At 37.1% G+C, this 23,869-nt stretch overlaps 1 protein-coding gene across 1 annotated transcript in view; it reads right to left on the bottom strand.

Moving 5' to 3' along the window:
• The window catches only part of tox2 (TOX high mobility group box family member 2), a 235,417-nt gene extending 214,695 nt beyond the window's left edge, over positions 1–20,722 (bottom strand). Inside the window, exons 1-3 of the mRNA XM_041783960.1 lie at positions 20,649–20,722; positions 20,153–20,257; positions 19,764–19,891 (exon numbers count right to left, since the gene is read on the bottom strand). The gene's annotated coding sequence lies outside the window, so the exon portion shown is untranslated. The remainder of the gene's footprint in view (positions 1–19,763; positions 19,892–20,152; positions 20,258–20,648) is intronic.
• Between the last annotated feature and the right edge of the window lie 3,147 nt (positions 20,723–23,869).

The following is a 23,869-nucleotide window of genomic DNA, read 5'->3' as shown; positions in this document are numbered from 1 at the left end:
GGAGAGAAAAAGCAGACACAGTCCAGCATTTCTCTTAGAGTGACTGCCTTAGCATCAACATCAAGCAGTATTTTGCTTACTAATACATTTCAGTCAGTAAAATTTAACCATTTATTGTAAAATGGATAAACAGTTTTGCTTGGAGATGAAGGCTCTGATCAAAAAATACTCCTCTGGGGGGCACGCTGTAGTCGAGTGGTTAAGGTGCGCACCATGTACACAAGCGGCCCAGGTTCAAGTCTGGCCTGGCCGCATGTCTCTCCCTGCTCTCTTTCCTGTTTCAGAGTCTATCCACTGTCCTCCTCTATCTTATAAAGGCACGAAAAGGCCCAAAAATGAATAAAAAAAAAAAATGCTCCCTTGGTACTGTCCAGGGAGTGCAGTGCAAAAAAAAAAAACCCATATGAGGGTACAACAAAAGTTTAAGGTTTAAGGAGGCAGCTGGGGTGGAGGAGGTGAAGCTTTGCCAGCAGCATTAACTCATTGAGTGCCAGCCCTGTTATAAAATGGAAAGTGGCTTGTGCCAGCGTTTTTGGCCATTTTGAGTCATCTTTCAAGACCCACAGAATATTTTGTACTATGACTCTGAAAACACCAAATAGCTCAAATGAAAGAAGAAACTCTCCATTTCATCATGGAAAAAGACGTTTGTTTGTACCCTGTTCCGTTCTTGATTTAGCTGAAGTTGAACAAAGGCTAGTTTCACCAAAAAGACCACTTTTTTTCTAGAAAGCTGAGAAAAATGCATTTTGGTGAAAGAGAGTCTGTCAAGCAAAACAGTGATTTGAATGTTATAATTTTGCCTTCAATGACAGAAGACATCTGAAAATTGTATTACAAATGTTATTTTATTATAAAATAAATAACAATGCTTCCAGTCACTGTCATGTCATTCACACTCTGGAACTGGACGGCCTCCACGTGACTCCCCTATACGCCCACGTCCTCTCCTGCTTGCGTGTCCCCTGGCACTGCCTGTAAATTATAGAAGTAATATAATAGCTATATAATATATATAAAATATAATATATAATATAGAATCTTTTTGGTTTTACCTCATTTTCTGTCGACAGATGGTGTTGTAGAACTGCATGGGGCTTGCGCTTCTCTCAAGTCTGCTTCTGAAATCACAGGAGCATGAGTGATGGTTTCATTCGATAACTTTGGCTGAATAATCAGTGGGTTTCTAACGTTAACTTACCTCTATCGCTCTGGGATGGAGATCAAGATCCACTCCGCTCACTTGGCAGCCATTCCTCAGAGTCTGGGTCGGAAAAGTCCGTCTCTGAAGTGTCGTCGCTGTATGCTTCAGCTGGCGAGAGGCTGCCTTTTTCCTCCGACGCATGGGGGGAGACCTCGCAGCATTCTTTAGCCTCTTTCATGAATGAAAGCGCTGGATTCACTGTCATTAAGTTCAGTGTTGGTTTCAGTGAGTAAGCAATTTCTCAGGCAAAAGTTTAAAGTTTCTTCCAGCATCTATTGTATAACTTTTAGCTTAGATTACACCCGTAATGATCGCTCTGCTCTTTGACCCCAGGGTCTCCACCTCTGATCTCTGTGGCTTTGATCTACCATCTCTTCCGTGTTCTGACCACGTATCCCAGAAGCCCCAAAATTGCTCACAGGGAGCATGAGAGCACCCCCTTGTGTCAGCAGCTGAAACAACACTTTGAGGTATATATACGTCAATGGCACTCAATGAGTTAATGTTGCAGGGATTTGTGAGAACAGAATCATAATTAAATCCTGTCCTTTTGTGTCAGTCTTTACATTAGCCTTATACATCTTATACGAGCCTTACAAACCTTTAACAGCTAGCATGTAATCAATCACTCTCTCCAAGCAGCCAGACTATGGACATAATAGCAACAGTTGAATACAGAACACACTCTACAGAGCAGTTTTCAAACAGGCTGTAGACTCTAGCAGAGACGCATCTGCACAAAATCCAGTAATACTACTGTTAGCACTGAGTACCCACTACTTAAAATAGCTTCACTTAAATGAGTGACACTATTTATCTAAGATTAGTTTAAAAAATTAAGTTATCTAGATTGAAATAACTATGCCGCATGCAATTTCTGAAATTGTTCAAATTAAGTTGAGTCAACAAAGCATATTTTTGAGTTTAGAGTCATTAAAATATCTGATTCTGCTTTCTAAAAAGGACTTGTGTATACTCGCCCTTTGCATTCTTTTACTTTTTTTTGACAGCAACATGGAAAATATTTATATATACAAAAGCCTCCATGGGCATTTCCAATCAAACAGCAAAACCAGCAGAGAGAAGCCAAAACAGTGTTGACCTTTCCCCGACATGGTATACTAAATATGAAAGGTCAGCGTGTACGGTGGGGGAGGGGTGGCGCTGAAATGCAGCACACACAGCAGACACAGACAAAATACTGTAATATCTATCAAGCAGATCCCCATGCTGCCTTCAGAGGTCATTTGAATGTGAGGCATGTTGAAGAGGAAGGAAAAGATACATGGTTCAATCTCATATTGGTATCACTGAGCTGCTCTTGAAATTCAGACATAGTATAGTGACCATTTATATGAGGCGTATTCATCTAGCAGCTCTTTAAACTGTGGTTTTACATCTGCTCTGCTTCCTGAGGCAAATAAATACTGTCATTAGAAACACTTTTGGGTTATTTGGAAACTGAAAAACATGAAACGCCTTATTAGCAGCCATGCAAATGATCTCTACTCACTATAATTAAGACTTGATTTATAATGCAAATTTCTTCAGAAAATGAAGACACCAATTTAGCTGCCAATTACTGAGCACAAGGCCAAAAATACAGTATTAACAAACCTAAAAATATGATCTTCTACTCATTTAGCTGTCGCTCTCTCTGGGTGAATTAATGTACATTTATTGACAAGACATTTGCAGCTTTCAGATGTAATGTTTAATTATTGTCAAATTAAAATCAACTAATTGCATTTCTCTCTGAATTTACCATTTTAAGAATAACATAAAAGAGAAAATTTATATATTTTACATTTCAGAGAAAAAAGATGAACATGCATACAAACTTGGATTAAGTGAAACATCATTAATTTGACTGGACTTTTTGAAATAAGTTTAATTTCAAGGATAACATTAATGTTGGCATAGTTGCCTGTAAAAATTACTGATCTGAAATGATTATTGTCATCTTTTGTGCAAATTTAAATACCAACATGTTTGAAATGAGAATACATATTTTGGGAAATGTCAGGTTTATAGGGAAACTCACATGCAGCATGGCTGTCACACTATCCATGATTTAATGTATGCAGAATACCTGTCACCAGTGATTTTACATTGAAATATTAACACAACTTGTAATGTAAACACAAGAATGACTATGGTATGTGTGGTGTAATTAAATCAACTAGCCAAAATCATTTTTCCTATGGTTTATGTAGAAAATACAACACCAAAAGACATACATATTAGTCAGTAATGATTTCTGGTTTAACATAAGCAGAGCTCTCAGAGGGTCAGATAGAGAGTCTGTGAACTGTTATTGTATTTTTAAATACATTTCAATTAGTGGCTCACACATTCAACAAGCAAATGCTGATGTTATAGGGTAATACTACCACATCAGCCTTGGTTAGACCAAACTAATGTGGTGGCCCAATCACAGCTGTCACGTTTAGGTCCTTGATTACAAGTCAAAATTTGCTGAAATTAGTAGTGTTAACCTTGCAAAGTGGATGAATTGGCCAGATTCCATATCTTTCATAAGGCTAATCAATCCTGCAAAGCTAGTCTGAAAATAGACCTGGCCAATCAGCATCATTTGAGGAGAACGGGGCAGTAGCTATGGGCGGGGTTTAGTTGTACTGGAAGCCGATAACCTTGGCTGAAAACTTTTGATGACAGAAAAATATTTTCGTTCTTCTCCTTACCGGCCTAAGCTTGGGTTTGTGATAGTTACGGGTGGGGTTTAGTTGTATTGGAAGCCAATAGCAAAGGCTGCCACTGGTGTAGCAATTAGCACGGATCAGAACTAGGCCACATGTCTTTATTAAAACAAGAGTAAAGAGCCTATCAAGCTCTGTTTACTTACCAGAGCTGCACAACCCTGAAACTCAGCCATGAAGTAGAGGACTACGTAAAATCACAGAGCAGGGTCAACAACAGCTAAGACGCATGGTACATGATTCCATAGCTGAAGAGTCCCAAATTTCCACTGGCATTAATGTAAGCACAAAAACTGCAACGGGAGCTTTATGGAATGGGTTCCCATGCTAGCCTCACATCACAGAGTCCAACGCCAAGCGTTGGATGGAGTGTTGTAAAGGACACCGACTCTGGACTGTGGACAAGTGGAAACGTGTTCTATGCTTCAGCATACCACAACATTTTGGACAATGCTTCCAACTTCCCAGTAACAGTTTGGAGGAGGCCCTTTTCTATTCCAACATGGCTGTGCCCCAGTGTGCCCCAAGGACTTGACTGGCTTGTACAGAGTCCTGACTCCAACCCTGCTGAGCACCCTTGGGATGGACTGGAATAGCAATGGCGATTCAGGCTTTCTCGTCCAACATCAGTGTCTGACCTCATAAATTCTCTACCAAATGAATGGACACAAACTCCCACAGAAACACTACAGAATCTTGTGTAAAGCCTTCCAAGAAGGGTGGAGGCTGTTACTGCAGGCAACTCCATATTAAAGTACATGAATCGAATTGAATCCAACATCATTACAGGCCCTGTTGGTGTGATGGTCAGGCGTCTGAATACTTTTTTCCATACAGTGTACAAACTACAATGATAGCCTGCTACTTCATGACATTATTAGCATTTTGCTTTATTATTGTAAATTTCAACACAATATACTATGCTTGGTTAGCAACATCCCTTGTATGGCAGTAAGAATTATATGTATAAGGAAGCACAACCATTGGTCCTGTGACAAAAGTACCAACAAATTGCTCAGCTTCAGTTCCTCCGTGGTCAGGGAAGTCACTTTCCATCCTGCTTTCAGATGGTTTAAGCAAACTTTTAAAATTCAGTGTTTCAATGTCAAAAGCTTAACAATTTCTGTAGTATGGGGAAATATTGTATAAATCTTTACAGCAAAAGTGCAATATGTCACTGTCACAACAAAACTGGAGAACACTGCCCAAGATAAATTGTAAGTGTATAACTTCTGTGTTAATATTTTTAAGTATAAACTATACATTTAATGGTGAACATTGTGTCCAGGCTGCTTTCAGAGAACAATAGTGTTTATGTCTGGTTTCCATTATTTATATCCCACTGCTGCGTTTTCATTGGTCCATTTCATGTGATGCACGATAACCATCTGAACTGAATACCTCATAAATATAACACAGTCATATGACAAGGATCATCTGAACAGGCCATTAAACATATGGGACAGTGAGGGCTGAGAAGCATGGTAATGTCTCCAAAATTTAAGCAAAAGAAATCTGTTTTTTCTCTCCACATGTGAAGCTTTTGTAAGACCTTGTTTCCCATTTTAACATAGAGATGCAGACTTAGTGGTTGTTTCATAGTTTCCACCACAACAAATGGCAGCATACAGGAAGCAAAGAACTCAGTGACTTCCTGCCTTACAGTATCTCTTGCCCACACCAAGGACTTTAAACAATATAAGATTTGACAGTGACTTGGAAAAGAGTGTTTATGGAGAGAAAGAGTGCTGTTTTTTTTTCTCTGTTCAACACAATAACCCCATTACTACTCAAAACAGTCCTTTTCCATCTTTACTGAATGTTAAACCAGTGAAATATTTAAAAGTTTAGCATGCAGTGATGTTCAAAAGCACTTGGTTACTCGCTTCACAAACGGACTGACCATCTGGAGTGTCTGGAGTTTTCCCTGTGGACGGTCGACCTGTGGGCCAGGCAGCGAGCCAAACACGGCTGATACAAAAAGATTTTTAAATGCCCACTACTCCAGCCTGCTCTGACAGCTAGAGGAGCAGGAGGCTGATATATGAGGAGGGGAAATGTGGAATACGCTTTAAGAAAGATCCAATTAAATACCTCAATATGATTTATTTATACCATGGCAAGAACAAGAACTACCATTAGTGCAACAAGTGCTAACATCCACTTCCTGTTTTGCACAGCAGTGTTCACACTTTAGAGCAGAGTTCATTGCACATGAAACATCCGACAAACTAATGTTAACAAAAATGTATTTAATGAGTATAGGAGGACAGGTTAAGACTTAAGGAACTAAACAGGCATCACTACCAGGCATTATTTCTGCTTTATGTCCAGACTGTCTGTTTGTGCTTGCCACAATGTCTTCTTAATCTCCTAACCATCACAGTACAGGATTATTTAAATACACTCATTAAATTGTGTGTTTAAATTGATAAAATTTAAACACACAGTATGCAAATTTTACCGCAAGCGGGTTACTTAAAACAGTAACAAAAGAAGAGAGGCCCATCTCTGCTGCTAACTAGATTGTTTTTAATAGGTGACTCTTTTTAATAAAAACTGCTCTCCTAAGAATATATTTGCTTTACTTGGCTTGGAAATGTCTAGTAGGGCAACACCTGGGCCAGGGTGGAAAGATGAAGTTACGCCTTACTGGGGGAGCTTGAATGACAGAATGCAGTGGCAGAGAAAAATCATGGTGCATCACAGGAAAGCAGCACAAAACATGAATGACATGCAGAAACAGAACAGCAGCTTCCAGTAGCAGCTCATGCTTCCTTATGGTGCAGTCTTTGATGTAACATCCAGTCTTTCCACAGTATCAGTGAGTATGTTATGCCATAACACTACATCTGTAAAATGTAAGGATTTCTCTGGCTGTTAAAACTATTGGAAATATCTGAGTTAATTCAAGTACTCAACAAAAAATGATCATATGAGTAGTCTCAGTGGAAGTAATATCTACAAATTGTGCCTTTAATAAAACTTGAGTTATTTTTAAATACTACTTGGGGGGCTTGTAGCTTTTTTTTAACAGGCCAGCTGCAGAGAGACAGGAAATATGGGGAGAGAGAACAAGGGAAGGCATGCAATTAACATGTGGTTGGGGTTTTGCCACTTGGGGAGAAGTCTGCCAAACAAGATAAGAAATAAAATATCTTGGACATAAAATTGCTTTGTCACATTGCTAATGTTAATTCAGTCAAGAATACTCTTGTCATACATTTTATTGCAAAATGGATGTACAGTTTTACTTCGTGGAAAAGACTCTGCTCAAAAGATGCTCCCTGGTTTAGTCAAGCAGCATGCTTTGACTTTCCAGAAAGTGCATGGCTAGACCGCTCATATAGATGGATACCAAGGTTATTATTACAGCTAGGCAATTAATCGCAAATTAGATTAAATCACAATAAGGCCTGCTGCAATTTACAGATCGCATAAGTTGCAATCCTATTTTTTGCAGCTACAGAGATTTTGTTTTGCACATTATGCAAACATTCATGTGTCAGTTTTTTATAATGGTTTACAAAAATCCTCCTTTTTGTGCTTTATGTATGTTTTTCTTTATCAAAACAAGTGACATAAAAATGATCATGCCCTTCAATAAAGCAAATGAAAATTGCAATATGAGCAAAATTTATTAGTTAATTTTATCTAAAATTGATGAAGCTTAGGGTTAGTTCATGAAGGTCATACACAAAGCTGTGATCAGCTGATAGCCAACTTTACCTTCTCCACCCCAGCCGCCTTTATAGCTTAAAGCTTGTTGCACCTTCGTATGCAGATTCATGCCACTATGGATTAATTGCTTCTGAAATAATTTCATGATTTTCAATACACATCATCATAAATGCATCTATCCATATGGGGGTTTCTAGCTATGCACTCCTTGGAAAATCAAAGCATGCTACTGACAAACCCAGGGAGCATCTTTAGAGCAGAGCCTTCTCCGCCAAGACAAACTACATATCCATTTTACAATAAAATAGTTAAATATATGATGAGAGTGGTCCTGACTGAATGTAGGTTATAATATTGAATGATTTATTGCTTGAATTTGTTGAAAAATACACAATAATAATTGCATATTAAATTGCAATTGCAATATTAGAGGAAAAAAATCACAATTAGATTATTTTTGCAAATCGTTCAGCCCTAGTTTTTATTGGTTAATAAAACTAAAGAACTAAAACTAAATTCAAAAATCATTTTAGTTAACTGAAACTAAACAAAAACTAAGTTAAAAATAAAAATAGAGATAAAATATCCTTAGTATTTTACCTGGCATTAAGAAGGTTGGTATGTGATTACGAGGAACACTACGGCAACTCGCTGAGCACAATAAACCAGCTGTACGGAACAAACTTGCATGCATTGATGCATGCATTTAGAGAGGTCTGTTCACATTGACAGCTCATGGTAGACCACATTGAACAAATCTACAGTGCTTAACAAATTTATTTGACCACCCGTCATATTTGTCTCAGAGACCATCCAGCATCATGAAGTGCTTTAATGCGGACTCTTTCATTTTCAGGGAGCTCTCCACGTTTTACCATTTTGAACAGGAATGAGGAATTTCAAACTGAATTCACCTTTTTATACCCAAATTTGAGCCGGCTCACTGGGCTTCTCTGAGAAGTCAGAAATGAATCAAGCATAACATTCAACCACTAAAACTCATTTTTCTGTTCAGGAATGATAGTAAATAACTATAATTTGACACATTAATCAAGAAATAATAATGTGCTTTACTATTTTTTCAGTTTTTTTTGTTAATCAGTAAATTTGAAAATAAAGAGCTTCTACATATTGGTGTATTAACCATTGCAGAAACATAAAAAATGATTTTAGTAATTACCAATGCTGTTAATTTAGGGCAGCTGTGGCATAAACCTTACTTTGGGTGGTGGTCTAATAAATTTGTTAAGCACTGTATGTACCAATGATATACTGATGCTTACTAAAGCTATCAGTTTAATGGGCTGGAACAGACCGAGGGATCATCACAGGACGGGTTTTATTGCTGTCCGATTTGCTTTTATGTCACTTAACTCTTTCATAATTCATTCATTCAGTGAGAGGTAAACAGTCCCTTCCTCCATCCACATGCTGGTCCACAGTCTATGAATCTGAGCAAATGCCTTTTGGTTATGTAACGCTGGGGAAACATTCCAACAAGTCATCTAAAAGCATCCACAATGACAGGTTTATTTTCACTCTATCATAGTTTACTCTGAGGGGAAGGTTGTTTTCTTGAAACTACGTTTTTTAACAAATCACTGGGCAAAAAAAAAAAAAAAAAACCTCCAGACATTTAAACACTTCCTGTAGCTCTGTGAATGACAAATGACAACAAACAAGCAAGCAGCCGTCAGGCTCGGCTGTCATCAAAGGACTTTCTATTCCTTTTGTGGGGACTTGGAAAACATTAATTATGAATATCTGAAGAAAAGAATATCTTAATTTCTTTTCTCCTTATGCATTTCACTTGTGACAGGCTACTTTTTCAACTAGCTCTGCTCTGAATCTCATTAATTGTGCTTTTTTAAAAAAGGGAAAAAAGATTTATGCAGATACCATCCACTTTAGAGAAACTATAATCTCATGCATGATAATCAAGGATCCTTCTCTCTCTGATTCCCTGTGAGCAATTTCCATCAGCACAAAAAAGATGTATCTTGGATTTTAGATAAGTGAAAAGAGGAGAGGATCTACAGATTTATACCATCTTGTAAAGTTACATAAGCCACTCTAGGCTCATGACATACTTAAATAAGCAAAGGTTATGTAACGGCTCTATAACTGCACTTTACCATTGAATAGCAGGGCAAATTAAGTAGGTGCACAGGAATTTACAAGTGAAGCAAAACATTGTACCAGATTCCTGCTTTTGTTCTCCGTGTGCATTAAGCCGTGTTTTCACATAAAAATAAAAGAAGGTACAGCTGTAAAGTATTTCCTGCTCTGCTGGTGACTCACAGGAAGTTAAAGGGAAAAGTGAAAAATAAGCTGCAGAGACGCAGATATGCACACGCAGAAGTATTGTGTGTGTAAAGGAGAGAGAGAGATGCAGCCGCCTGTGTTGTGTATGTGCCATCTATTAAAAGAGAAAAGGGGTGTGGTTGTGAGAGCTGGAAGAAGTTATTTATCACTCTGCTGTGTAACCATGCCCTCTTATAAATTCAGAATAGCCGCTGTTATGAGTAAAGCCTTTCATGGAGTCATTAATATTTGACAGAAAACATGGCTTTTTTATCAGACGAACATTTTTACCATTTCTTTTCTCTGCTCTTGATGTGAGCCCCGTGTCACAGAGCATTACAGGCTTTTGCTTTTATCTCTCTCGCTTCTATTACTGAATCAGCTGCACACTTCCCCTTTGTGCCCCCCCCCCTCCTTTGAGATCATGAATTAAAATTTCTTCTTCTTGTGTTAAAAGACAAAGCATTTAGCCTTTCATCTTTGATCTTCAACTCCATCTGCCTCAGTCGGCCTCCTCTTCAATCACAAACGTTTCTTTTTACTTCCATTATCACTTTAAACATCTGCATCATTATCAAGGATTCGTCATTGTCGTGTCTTTCATTTTGTGTAATCCTGCTCTTACTTGGCGGACACAGAGGTAATATTGAAAACAGATGTGATCAAGAGACAAAAACAGCTTTTAAAGAAGAGCTTCTCCTTATAGTGCTAAAGAATGTAAACAACCTGCTCTGTTTACTCTGTTCATGCTGTCCCAATAAAACTAATGGATTGATCGCATGCTTTATTCAGACAAACACAGGATGTGCATAAAGGCATGTTAAGCTCTGTTTCATCGTAAAATATATTTAAAGAGTATGCACAAAATATATGATATTCACTCCTAGTGAACTGATGAGTCATTGGACAAGAAATGGCAGATACCTTTGTTTTGTTTTTTGCTTTTTTAACATATAAATTGCTGGTATAGTTTTTGGTCTTGATTGCACTATAATCACTTTATTTATTTAGTATTGCACTGGTGGACTCAGAAGGGGCACAATAATGTTGTTTTTTGAAAAATAAATGCTGATAAATCACCCTCTTACATGGGGAAAATTTTACGAAGTGCCGTTTTTGGAGCCTAATTAGTGGTGAAAATTTAAAAAGTGCCCTTTTTGGAGCCTTCTTATTGGGCAAAATTTAACAAAGTGGTGTTTTTGGAGCCTTCTTAGTGGGGAAAATTTAACAAAGTGGTGTTTTTGGAGCCTTCTTAGTGGGGAAAATTTAACAAAGTGGTGTTTTTGGAGCCTTCTTAGTGGGGAAAATTTAACCAAGTGGTGTTTTTGGAGCCTTCTTAGAGGGGAAATTTTTACAACGTGCAGTTTTTGGAGGATTTCTTCGTGGAGAAAATTTTACAAAGTGCCATTTTTGGAGTACTAATAGTTTGAAAGATTTTAACAAAGTGCCATTTTTGGAGCCTTTCTTAGTGGGGAAAATTTTACAAAGCGCTGTTTTTGGAGCACTCCTAGAGGGCAAAACTTTATAAAGTGACGTATTTGGGACACTCCTATTGGGGAAAATTTTACAAAGTGCTTTTTTATGAGTCTTTAGTTGCGAAAATCTGACAAAATGCAGTTTTCGGAGCCCCTCTAAGTGAGGAAAATTTTACAAAGGGCCTTTTTGGAGCCCTCCTAGTGCGGAAAATTCTCCAAATTGCCCTCCATTGAGCCCTCCAAGGGGGGAACATTCTACAAAGTGCCCTTTTTGGAGTCCTTAGTGGGGAAAATTCTGCAAACTACCCTCTTTTGGAGCCCTCTTAGTGGGGAACACTTTACAAAGTGCCCCCTTGGATGCCCTCAATATGGAAACATACCCACAAAGTTCCCTCTTTGGAGCCCTCTTAGTGGGGAACATTTTACAAAATACCCTTTTTGGAGAAAAAAAAAACGGACAAAATTTGATTTAAAAAAAAAGGGGTGGGGGGCGGGGAGCTGACAAAATTGGATAAAGTGTTCTCTTTGGAATCCTCTTAGTGGGGGAAAATCCAAGAAATTCCTGCCCTGATAATGGACAAAATTTGTCAAAGTGCCCTCTTTGGTGCCTTCCAACTTCATATTTTTCTGTTTATACATTCATGCAAGTGTTTTTTTGTCCTATGGCACTATAACCACTTGTTTACATAATATTGGTCCATTTCATATAAATCTGTTTATATATCTATTTCCTGTTGTAATCTTGTTCTTCTTTCCACTACAACCATTCTTGTCATTAATTTATTCTAATTTTACAGCTCAGTTCACAAATTTAACCTCCATTATTGATCCACTCTCTGAGACTTATATGTAAAATCATCTGTAATATACTGTATTTATTCTAAAACTTCTTTATTGTTCCATAAATACATTTTTACATTCTTAATGGTGATTTTTGAAGGACTTTTGCCTATCTTGTACTGTCTACCTACTGCTTTTAGTATTGCTGCTGCTCTAAGTGCCTTGAATTGCCCCCTGGGGACAAATAAAGTTTTTGAATGGAATTGAATTTGTTTGTGGCTACTTCCATTGTACAAAGCTTGTGTTCATAATATTACATGTATGATGTATGATGATGACTTTGATTCTTTGCAGCAGTTTTCCTCAACTCTACTCTCAAAACTGGAAATCTTGCACAGTCAAAAATAACTTATCTTGTAGAACCTCACTTCAGATATAAAGTACAAGTTAATTTTGCACAGGAAAGTTTTTGTTTGCTTGTTTTGAAAGATTCAAATGTACTTTTAAAATGTACCTTTATCATCACAAATTTAGCTGACTTAAATTTTTCCCAGACACCAACATTTCAGAGGCTTTTCACAGTGTAAGAGGAGCAATTGGACAGCAGTACGTCAAAAGGTCAACCTAAGTACTTTTTTTTTTTGTTTATACATTAATGAGTCAGTTTTCTTCCATGACATGTAGTTTTTTTTCCAGGTGAACATACTGTTTGCTCAGAGAAAAACTACTGTTAGAGTTTCTGCAGCAGTTAAACCGATGCTGTTACGGCCAGCATTCTACTACGCATTGTCAGCCTCAGATGGCTGTTGGTGCATGTTCAGCCATTATAAACAGTTATTAGAGTGTTTGGGCCTTCGTCGTCTGTATGGCATTTGGGGAAGTGCTAAGAAATTAACAGTTGGCTCATTTTTTGAGACTCCCGTTTTTGTGCCCTCTCTTAGCAAATCTCAGATTTACACCTACACCAACATTTCATCTGGTCTCATCTTTTGCACCTCAGCCAGTGTTTCAATCACTCTGACCTCTTTGAGTCATTTCATGTCTTTGTTTTTAACTGACACTTTAGCTCCTTCACTCAACTTTTATTGTTCAGACAAAATTTACTCGATCTGCAGCACTTCAAAGCAACACAGATGCAGTTTTCAGATGAGCTACGCTCTAACTGGCACTCATTTTCTCTGAGACTGACACCTCCAGCTCAGTTCACCTACACTTCAGACTAACATTAACTAGTTTTAGTGCTTGAACTTTGTCTCAACTCTTCTCACCATTTATACTTAATGTTTCAACTTCATAGGTATTTACACAGAATTAAAATCTCAGCTGTGGCTCCTTGTATTTACACCAGCAATCTTTTGATGGTTTCAGGTGCAAAAATTAAATCTCTGCTTAAACTACTGCTACTGATGTAACACATCTTCAACTGGAATGCCAGTGCATTAACTATTACAAATTTGCAGCTGTGAGCAACCCGATATACTTCTGAAAATGTCACATTTTCCTGCTCTTCTTTATGATCTCGTTATATTCTTATTTGTAATTTCAAATATTAAATGTCAAAATTAGTTTCAGCTTCAAAATCAATCACTGTGCCCTTAAATAAACTTTAACACCAGCAGTAGCAGGAACTGAAACAGATACCACCATGGATTGTCCTCAGAGCAGTATTATTCTAAAAGACATTGAAAAATCATCTTTGCTTTATGTCACAAAATATCTAAATGTGGTTGAAGGTGAAAAGCTGTTATTTTAAGCTCTTAGAACAAGTGTCTCTATAAAGGCATCAGTCTACTGTCAGAATTTGGTTGTAGATTAAACCTAATTTTGATGTTTATAGAGCATGTTCATCATTAGATTATCACCATGTATCCATGATTAATATAATATAATTTTAATGATTATAGAGCATATTTATCATTACATTATCACCACATATCTATGATTAATATGACATGATTTCATACTATATCATCCTGAATTCATGGTTAAATTTATATCTAAGGATACTTCACCAACTAATGTTGGTTTAATTGTGAATCCAGTAGGATGGAAACAGAGAGATAATAAGTAGAATTTTGAGAGAGAGGGAAAAAAGGGGTTAAAGAGTTGCAAAATGAGTTAAAAGTGGCAAAAATGGGTTTACAGAGGCAAGAATAAGTGAAAAGTAGCTCACTTGGTTCAAGGAGGGATCAAAGTGGCAAAAGTGGATGGAAATTGTGGTGAAAAGGGGTTAAAAAGTGGCAAGAGTATGTTAAATGTTACAAAAAAAAGGTTAAAAGAGGCAGTAATGAGTGAAAAGTGGCACAATTAGTTAAATATGGGTTAAAAATGGCAATAATGGATGAAAATATTTATTTATTTATTTGAATTTATGTAACAAAGAGAACCTCATTGAGATTAAGAATGTCTTTCTTTTAATGAGTGGCCTGACCAAATAAATAAATAGTGGTAAAAGTGCTTATTAAGGGGAAAGAATAGGTAAAAAGTGGCAAAAATGGATGGAAATAGTGGTGAAAGAGGGATAAAAATGTGCGAGAATGAGTTAAAAGTGGCAAAAATGGGTTAAAAAAAGGCAAGAATGAGTCAAAAGTGGCCCAGGTGGTTAAATGAGGGTTAGAATTGGCAAAAGTGGATGGAAATTGTGGTGGAAATGAGTCAAAAAATGGCAAGAGTGGGTGAAAAGTTGCAAAAAAGGGTTAAAAGAGGCAGTAATGAGTGAAAAGTGGCACAATCGGTTAAATAAGTGTTTCAAAGTGGAAATAATGGACTGAAATAGTGATGAAAAGCGGGAAGAATTATTTACAAATGGCAAAAATGGGTTAATAAGACGCACAAATTGCTTAATGGTGGGAAAAATCGTTTAAAAGTGGCAAAAGTAGGTAAAGTAAGTACTTTCAACATCAAAATGCAAAAATAGCTTGACACACTTTTCGGCTCAAAAATGAGGTACCATCTGCCATTAGATGGGACGCATGCTAACATCATTGCTACTGACTATGCACATGCATTGGATTCATGAATAAATCCCAAGTGGGGAGGGCCCATTCACAGGGCCTTTCAGAGACCCAGCCAAATTCTGTGGGCAGGCCTGCCTTGGCCAATAGTTAGCATCTGACTAACTGCAAATCATGGTTTGGGTTAGGTGACTGGTCTAAATTTCAGAGAAAAAAAAGAACTTGGGAAACCTGGGTTAAAATAAATCACTATTTATCTAAAACGGCATTAGAGCAGCAGTGAGTAAATACTGTAAAGTTGGTTTGCAAAATGTAGCTAATGTTAGCAGTGCTAGCATCGCCAGGTTTCAATCCTCTTGCAGGTAAACGTCAGCATTCACGGGCTGAATATCATCAGTAAGTCCTTCAGTCCTTCACGACTTGGCATAGCAAACAGACAACTTTATACCCATGTTCTAGATCAAAACAGTGCTTAACAGCACTGTTCCTGTTCCACAGTTGTTTACATCAGGTTAAAGAGCATTATGGCAGTATGGCAGTAGCTGGTGCTTCAGTGCTGCTAGTGGCAGGTGGCCGCATTACTGATACTGATTAAAAAAAATAATAAATTACTGTAATATTAGTAAATAATAATAGTAATGTTCATGTGAACTGATAAGGGATTCAAATGTAACAATTTAAGCAACTAATCATGCACATCCCTTGTGAAAACCAGGAGCCCTGAAATGATTACTGTGCGAACATTAAAGCATTGCCCTGCTGACGCCACTGCGTCTGGTAATTGTTGGTGCAGGCAGAGGACGTTACATTAAATTTTCTCAGTGAAGTGGCCATCTTCAGTCTTTAAAACAACAACCCACTATTATTATCCCCATTACCATTACCGGCCACTACTATGACTCATTAAATGAAAGTAGGATTGTACTATCAATTACATATTGGTAATAAATTATGCATGAGGCCATATTCTGCATATCTATCTTATAATTAAAAAGAAATAATAAACTGTGAGTCAAACTATGAGTGTTTTACCTGTAAAACCATGTTAATTCTGTTGTTTTTTTTGTTTTTTTTTACATTAAACAAACAGATGAAGAGCGTGCACTCGTCTCCATCTCTTGAATACCTCTTGAACTCTGATTCCATGTAACCTGCTCTGTGAATAAAGTGGCATCAAATATTTATCAAAAAAAGCTGAATTAATCATAAATATTCATTGTTACCTTCAGAGAAAAAGTATTGACAGAGCTGGCATAACACTGTCCAATTATTCAGCAGAGCAGCCGGTGTACCAGAGAGAAGCATGTCTTTACTATGCCTTATACATTTTAGACATCTCACTATCACTTCACATTTAATATGCACTGATGCAACCGAGCTCAGAGCTTTTTCTACAGATATGGAGGTAGTTTATATCCAATTAATGCAGCCTTTCATTTCAGAATTAGTTCTATTTGTCTGAAACCCACATGGAAAACTACAAACTCCTATTGTTCCATCATTTATAAGAAGCTGGATAATAAAACATGACAAATAGCTTGTAAAAAGATAACTGGCTGATGATCAGGGCCTTTTGATTTGTAAAAAAAGAAGACTTTCTTTTAGTTGATTTTCTTGTAACATACTGCAAATTAGCATCCTAAAAATGAAACTCTTGTTATCCAGTCTTCCCTCTCGTTTATCTGCTAATTAATCTTTTCATTTCTGTCATCTGTTATTTAAAAAAGAAAACACGCTCTCAGTGCTGTGGAAAAAAAACAGTCTGATATCTCGTCAGCAACAGGCTGGCAGGAACATTTGCTTTCAGTCTATTATTTCCATCCATAATGTGCACAGGTGCAGCTTAATTCAATTGGAAGACATTGCTGTGGTTGTACACAAATACATCTCCGTGTTACCAAGTAAAGCCGTTGTCATGGCGATGGCGAGGCTTATATAAGCGCTGATGTATTTTTGTTGGAAACGAGTGTATTGTCCTCTCTGTGCTGGTTTTATTATGATTTGTTTATACACACATATAAAGAGTGATTGATTCCGCTGACTTTGTCTTTTCATCAGAAAAACGGAGAATAAAGTCAGACATGAAGGCTGACATGAAGAAGAGTGGCATGTATGTAACCTGGTACTGTATATAAAAAACTACATACACTTACTTCAATGTACTGACATGACATAATGTACACTATGATGATGCCAGTTATGTCTCTTTAAGGGTCATTTATGTTGCTTTTTAAGAGTTTTAGCTCTTATTGGGCCATGTTTAATCCATAAAACCCGGAAAAAACCTCAATATCTAAGCAAGTGTATGAGTCCTTTTTTTTTTTCCTAAAATGTCTCATTACAGTTAATATAAGCCACACTGGTTGGAAAAATCTGAAGATAGCATGGGAATAAAAGGGCCTGGGTTCGTCAATGCATCATTGCATTGAATAGGATATACATGTACATGCAAGAATTTGCCCCCTCTGATTTTCTTATTTTTGGGCGTATTTGTCACTCTAAAAAATTTCAAATCATCAAACAGATTTTAATATTAGGAAAATATAACCCAAGTAAATACAAAAGGCAGTTTTTAAAAGATGATTTTATTTACAATGGGAAAAATCCATCCTAACCTATCTGGCCCAATATTTAAAAAAGTAAGGTGAGTTAAATTTCATTAACCACTGTAACCACTGGTCACTGACAGACCTGTTAAACCAGAAATCACTTACATCGAACCTGTCCAACAAAGTGAAGTAGGCTAAAAGCTCTCAGAAAGCAACACAACACACTGCAAGCTAAGAAAATTCAAAAGCAGATGGGAAAAAAATTCAGTTATTAGTCTGGAAAGGGTTACAAAGTTACAAAGAAAAGGCTTTAGCACTTCAGCGAGTCGGGTGAGAGCCATTATCCACAAATGGGGAAAATTCAACAGTGGTCAACCTTCCCAGGAGTGGCCAGCCTATCAATGACTCATCCAGGAGGTCCCAAAAGAACCCAGAACAACATCTAAAGACCTGCAGGCCTCACTTGACTCATGTTAAGGTCACTGGGGGTCAAATACTTTCACACAGCTCTGTACTTCTCACATTAGTTCATTTCTCACAAAGTTGCGTTTAAAAACACAACTTTTAAGTCGATATCGACAAAATGAAACAATTTTTACCAGTGCTTTTATTTGGGAGATGAAAAACAGAGTATATTATGATCTTGACTTCTAGGTCTATGCGCCACAATGCTACACCAGTGTGGGCCGACACCTCAACCTTCATCCTGTGAGGTTGTTCAAACAGGTTGACTTATATTTTCTGAAATAGCACTCTGTAAGTCTACTAGCAGTGCAACATAATGCCCCAACATGTGACAGAGCATGAATAATGCATAAAACAAATAAATAAAAAAAATGTTAAGATGCCAATGTTTTACTCTTTAGGTAAAAATTTGTTGAGTTATCTTGAATCAGATAGCATCAATAAGTAGTTAAATTGATACTCAAGTTACATGAAGTTAGATAGAGCAAATTGTTGAGTAGCAAGCCATACTTGTTCCAATCTTAAGCATTTTTTTGTTTACTGTGTAATCAGTCTAATATTTAAAGCTCTTTTTAAAGATGTTTGTGCCGTTTGGAGCCCCCTGTGGACAAAGCAGTACATTACATCTATTGGTTGATTTGTTTTGTACATGTGTAAGGTATTTTTAAAACTAATATATCATCCTGCTATTGTTAAACAATAAAAAATTTAATTTAGTTAATCATGAGTAATCAAGGTCCATAATAAATGTACACATTTTTTTAATCGCATGCTTTATTGTCCTTTTCAATACACTTTGGTAAAGGCATGTCAGCATCTCACTGCAGCCACAGTGATATACATTAATGTCATGTCTTTGAAACATTTAGAGACAGCTCAGAGAAAAAATCAAAGACATCTAAACCTTTTTACCGTTCTCATATTTCCTTTTCAGTCCATAACAGGTTCCTTTTTCAGCATTTAAGTTAAAATCTTCAGTCTACAAATAAAAGTAGGTGTGTATCTAAACAGGAAGTCACCTGACTTCAGTTTAAGACAGTAAAATAAAAAATGGCAATGCTGCTGTAAATTTTGGAATTTCTCATATCTTATCTTAAAAAGATATATAAAATATAAAATAGGAATTTTAGAACAAGATGGAAAAAGGTGCGATTAATTGCCATTAACTGCTAAACTTCTGTGATAATCTTTTGACAGCCCTGAATATAACAAATCACTTATACTGGTAAATGTATTGAAAATGAGACTGAATATGTAGCCAACTATTGCTCATTTCATGTGACACCTACCCCCTGGCAGCAGCCCCAGGCGTTAAAAACAACTGTATGGAAAGAGTCAATCTTCACACCGACTGTCTTGTTTGCTTTAGAAGCTTGAAAAAAGGCTTCATTATGAATTTCAGTTAGTTTCATAACTGGCGTGAAATCTCCTCACAGGAGCTTTAATGCCTTGTTTTTTCTTGTGAGCGCCTGGATGAAAAAGCTGTCACCAGTGAAAGCATCAGGTAGCAACTTCTTCTGACACCTTCTAGAGATGTTAACTGCCACTTTCTATTTACCCCAGGCTTTACTTTCAATCATACACCCCTACAAGAAGAATTAACAAATGGAACCAAAAAAAAGGATCCTTACCTTTTAGCCAACTTTGCTCAGTGTCTGGCAGTCGTTTAGGGGGGTTGGGTTGTCATCCACTTCACCTTTAACCCCCTGTCTGTCTCTGAATCCAGCGCCCACCAGCTTTCAGCAGAGGATTAAAACATCTATTGACAGAGGAGTGACGTGATTGACAAGTTAAGGTCTTCCTCCTTGTCAGACAGGGCCTCTGAGTTTGCCCATGTCTTCCCAGAAATCACATTTCACATTCCAGTGTGATTTTTTTTTCTGCTGCTATACAGAAGGGAAATTTTTGTTTTGGAGCCCCGCTTTTCGCATGGTTTTCTCAACACGGCTACCACACATCAGCGCAGGGAGGATAAAACTGTTGAATAAACTCACATTTGAGTGTTATGTTAAGTTCTTACTTTGCTGTTTGGCTTTCTCTCACGGTGTCTGTATGTCCAGTGTTGATCGGGGTTGATCCACCTACAGTCTGCTGCAGATGAGGGAACTTTCAGCCTCAGAGGAACCTGTAGGAGTGGGTAGTTATTGTATATTCATTCTAAGCCTTTGACTGTATTTAAACTGAAAGAAGGGTATCGCTGCATGGGCTAAAAGTACTTCAAACAGACAGTAAAAAAAGTTCTGAAAAACCCATGTTTGGCTATGATTTAGCCTGGAGAGCCCCTTCACTGCTACAAGACGATAAGCATTGTGTTTCTCAACATTTTGACAGCTTAGCAGAAAGAAAGCGACTGCCAGAAATGAAGTGACATTCCTCTTAATGTTCCTGTCAGATGATACAATATGTATGGCAGGTAAGCTAGCTCTATATCAAAAAGAACAGACAGAGAATAATAGCAGAAGGCGTAAAAACTGGAAGGACTTGTCTCTCTGTCTCTCTCCGTCATCCGGACCCACCTGTCCGCAGTCGGAGCCGCTCAGAAGATTTGCTGCCGGTCGGGGAATTCGTGGCTGAGCGATGCGTCAGGGCTTGTCATATAAAATGTGAGTGCTTTCCCCTGAGTAATTTAATCATAGACTTTTATGGAGGCATCAGCCAGCACAGTGAGAGACAGAGTAAAAGGATTGTAATTGGACTTCTTTCATTCAAAGTAATATATGGAATGTGTGGTATAATTAGAGCGCGGGGTAATGGCGTATGGCCGACTGAAATGCTAACGTGTGGTGATTGGTTTAATGTGTGTTCATCATGGGGAATTTGCACCATATTGACTTGAGACTTTTCTTATTAGTGGTATTTTGTCTGTGGCTTTCATAACCTCCCAGTAATTCTCATTCAGACCCAACATACATGGACTGATTGAAAAGTTAGTCTTCTTGATAAATGAAACTTAGCAGAAATGGTCTTTTTTATGAACAATGAGTAATCTGTGTGGGCGATGGTCTGAGGTCAACTCTACCTTCATTAAAAAGCTCCCTCTTATATGACTGTGAATAGAAATGGCATTCAGTTTCATCTCAGACTATTTTAATTTCTCCATCTGCTGCACATGAAATGTTGGTGATTGTTTTTCGTCTGCATATTGTCCTGCTGCCAAGACAGAGGATTTAATAAATTAACTCAAAGAGCTACAAGTCATTTCATTTATATTCTAGGCAAATTTGCATTAATCCATATTATGAGGAGGATGCCAAATATATTCATTAAGCTCAAGTGTATAAAATCCATGAGTTTTTTTTTTTCATATTATAATTTTCATTTGACCTTTAATTAACCAGGAAGTCCTTTCAGATTAAAATCTATTTTTTCCAGAGAGACTCAACCAAGAAAGCAACTCATTACAAAGTTCAACGCCTTATATAAAGAGAACATGAGCTAGTTAATCAGACCAGACTTCAACATTATAAACGTTCATTTGTGCCTATTTTCATTAAGACTCTGAGTCAGGAGTGGTTTGAGAAATTTGAAGGGTCCCAGGAAAAGACAAATAGAAGGCCCTTCCCCATTTAGCTCAATGCTACAATGGTGTATTACGGCCACTCTAAATAATACAAATTATAAATCTGTTATTTTCATGTTTTTTTTTTTAATTTACAAGATAAAATGTCACTGATTTACAAGAAGAAAATACTTTACAGTTTAACAAATCATAAATTTACGAGAAACAAAATTTAGAGTTTTAACATTAATAGAGTTAAAAATTGTCCAATGTGTGAGAGAAAATCACATCAGAAGAACCCGTTTTTCTTGCTCAAGTCCTGCAGTTAGGTGTCTAATCAAATTATTTATTTTTATTACTGGAACTGTGAAAGGAGGAACTATTTGTGGGCCCAGATTCATCACATTATCATTTTCATCTGGACCTAAAGGAGCAAAGTTACTGTGAAGTGTCGCTCCAACCACTGTTCTCAGTTTTTCACTACCAAGTCCTTTCAGATTAAAATCTCTTTTCCAGGCAGACTTTGGTGAGACAGCGACTCATTACAAAGATCAACAACTTATAAAATAGAATATAAATTAATCCGTCAGACCAGGCTTCAACATTATAAACATTAATTCCTGCTAACGGTCATTAGGACTCTGAATCAGGGGTGGCTTTAGTAGCTTGGAGCCATATAGAGATCAATATGGAGGCATTTGTAGCTCAAAGCTACAACGGCATATAAGTGCCACTCTAAAAAATAAAATAAAAAAAATAATATCAGTTATTTTTGGAAAAAAAAAAATAGTAGGAAAGTTAAACTTACAAGTACATTTACAATCCTAGGTAGTCATTAATTTACAAGAACCACAACGTAGAAATCAAATTTCACATTCCAGCATGATTTGTGTTTTTTTCTGCTGCTAAATACAAGGGAAGTGATTGTTTGTAGGACCCACTTCATGACTTGGGTTTTGCTCTGATATGCACTGTCAGCTGTGAGGCCGTCTATAGAGAGGTGTATGCCTTTCCAATCATAGGTGGACTCCAAACAAGGTTCAGAAACATCTCAGCAACGATCCAGAAAAATGAGAGGCATTTGAGATCACTTTCAAGTGTTGCTGCAGTTTTTTTTTTTTTTTTTTCAATTTGCAAACATTTATAGAATTCTGTTTTCTCTTTGTCATGATGGGGTGCTGAGTGTAGATGAATGAGAATAAAATAATTTTTCAACTGCAGCATCAGGCTGCAACATCACAAATTGAAAAAGTGAAGGGGGTCTGAATACTTTCTAGCACTGCACTTGGTGCATTATCAGCTCTTTTTCATAAATTATACTTTTGATTTACTGCATTGCATATTAACCACATACTGATTCATTCATTGTTTTAAAATGTCCATGAGGATCTACCTAACTTTGTTTTTCTTGATATTTTGGGCTTTCAGGGGGCTTAGAGTTTTTCTGTGAGGCCAGAGGTCCTCCCCATGGATCTCTTAGATAATTCAACTCCATTTTGACACTTTCTGACTCATTCTTAGCTTTTTATTTATATTCTGACTACACATCTTAGACATTTAAAGGAATTTTAGACATATGTCTCATATTTCATGACTGAATTGTGGGGCCCCTCGAGGCCCCAGGGCATTGCCTTCCTTTGCCTAATGATAAAATCACAGATGCTGTGAATAACATGATGTGCCAAGGGGGTCTGCAAGATGTCACTGACTTACTGCTGTCAGAAGGTATTTATGTAAATGTGAAATCATAATAAAGACCTGCTGCTATTATGGGATGTATTGATTTGCGTGTTTTTTAATCTTTATTTATGGATTATATTGCTTTTGTAACTCAAGGACAGAGTCCATGACAAATTTCTCTATTGGGACATTAACGTATATCTATTCTAGAAACACTTTATAATAACTGTTCTCTGTGTTATTAGTTAATGCTTCACTCATCATTTACAGGAGTTATTTATCAATGTGTAATTTATTTATAAAGGCAGCTTTAAATGCTTCATAGATGCATTAGAATGTGATAAGTAAACAGGAATGTTGAGGTTAGGGTTGCTGATTATTTTTTAATGTACAAATAAAGTGTTCATAGCAGCTTTTATAAATGACATATAAATTAATTAACTTTTCTCTGTTGATGATAGTAACTAATTTACATGGTTTGCACAGCTAGTAAAGCATGCTGTGCAAATGTAGGGCTAACAATGACTCTGCACATGGACAAGAAAATATCAGGGCTAA

The sequence above is a fragment of the Cheilinus undulatus genome, linkage group 3 (assembly GCF_018320785.1).
Source record: "Cheilinus undulatus linkage group 3, ASM1832078v1, whole genome shotgun sequence".
Classification (NCBI taxonomy): Eukaryota; Metazoa; Chordata; class Actinopteri; order Labriformes; family Labridae; genus Cheilinus; species Cheilinus undulatus.
This window is presented reverse-complemented; position numbering and strand designations above follow the sequence as displayed.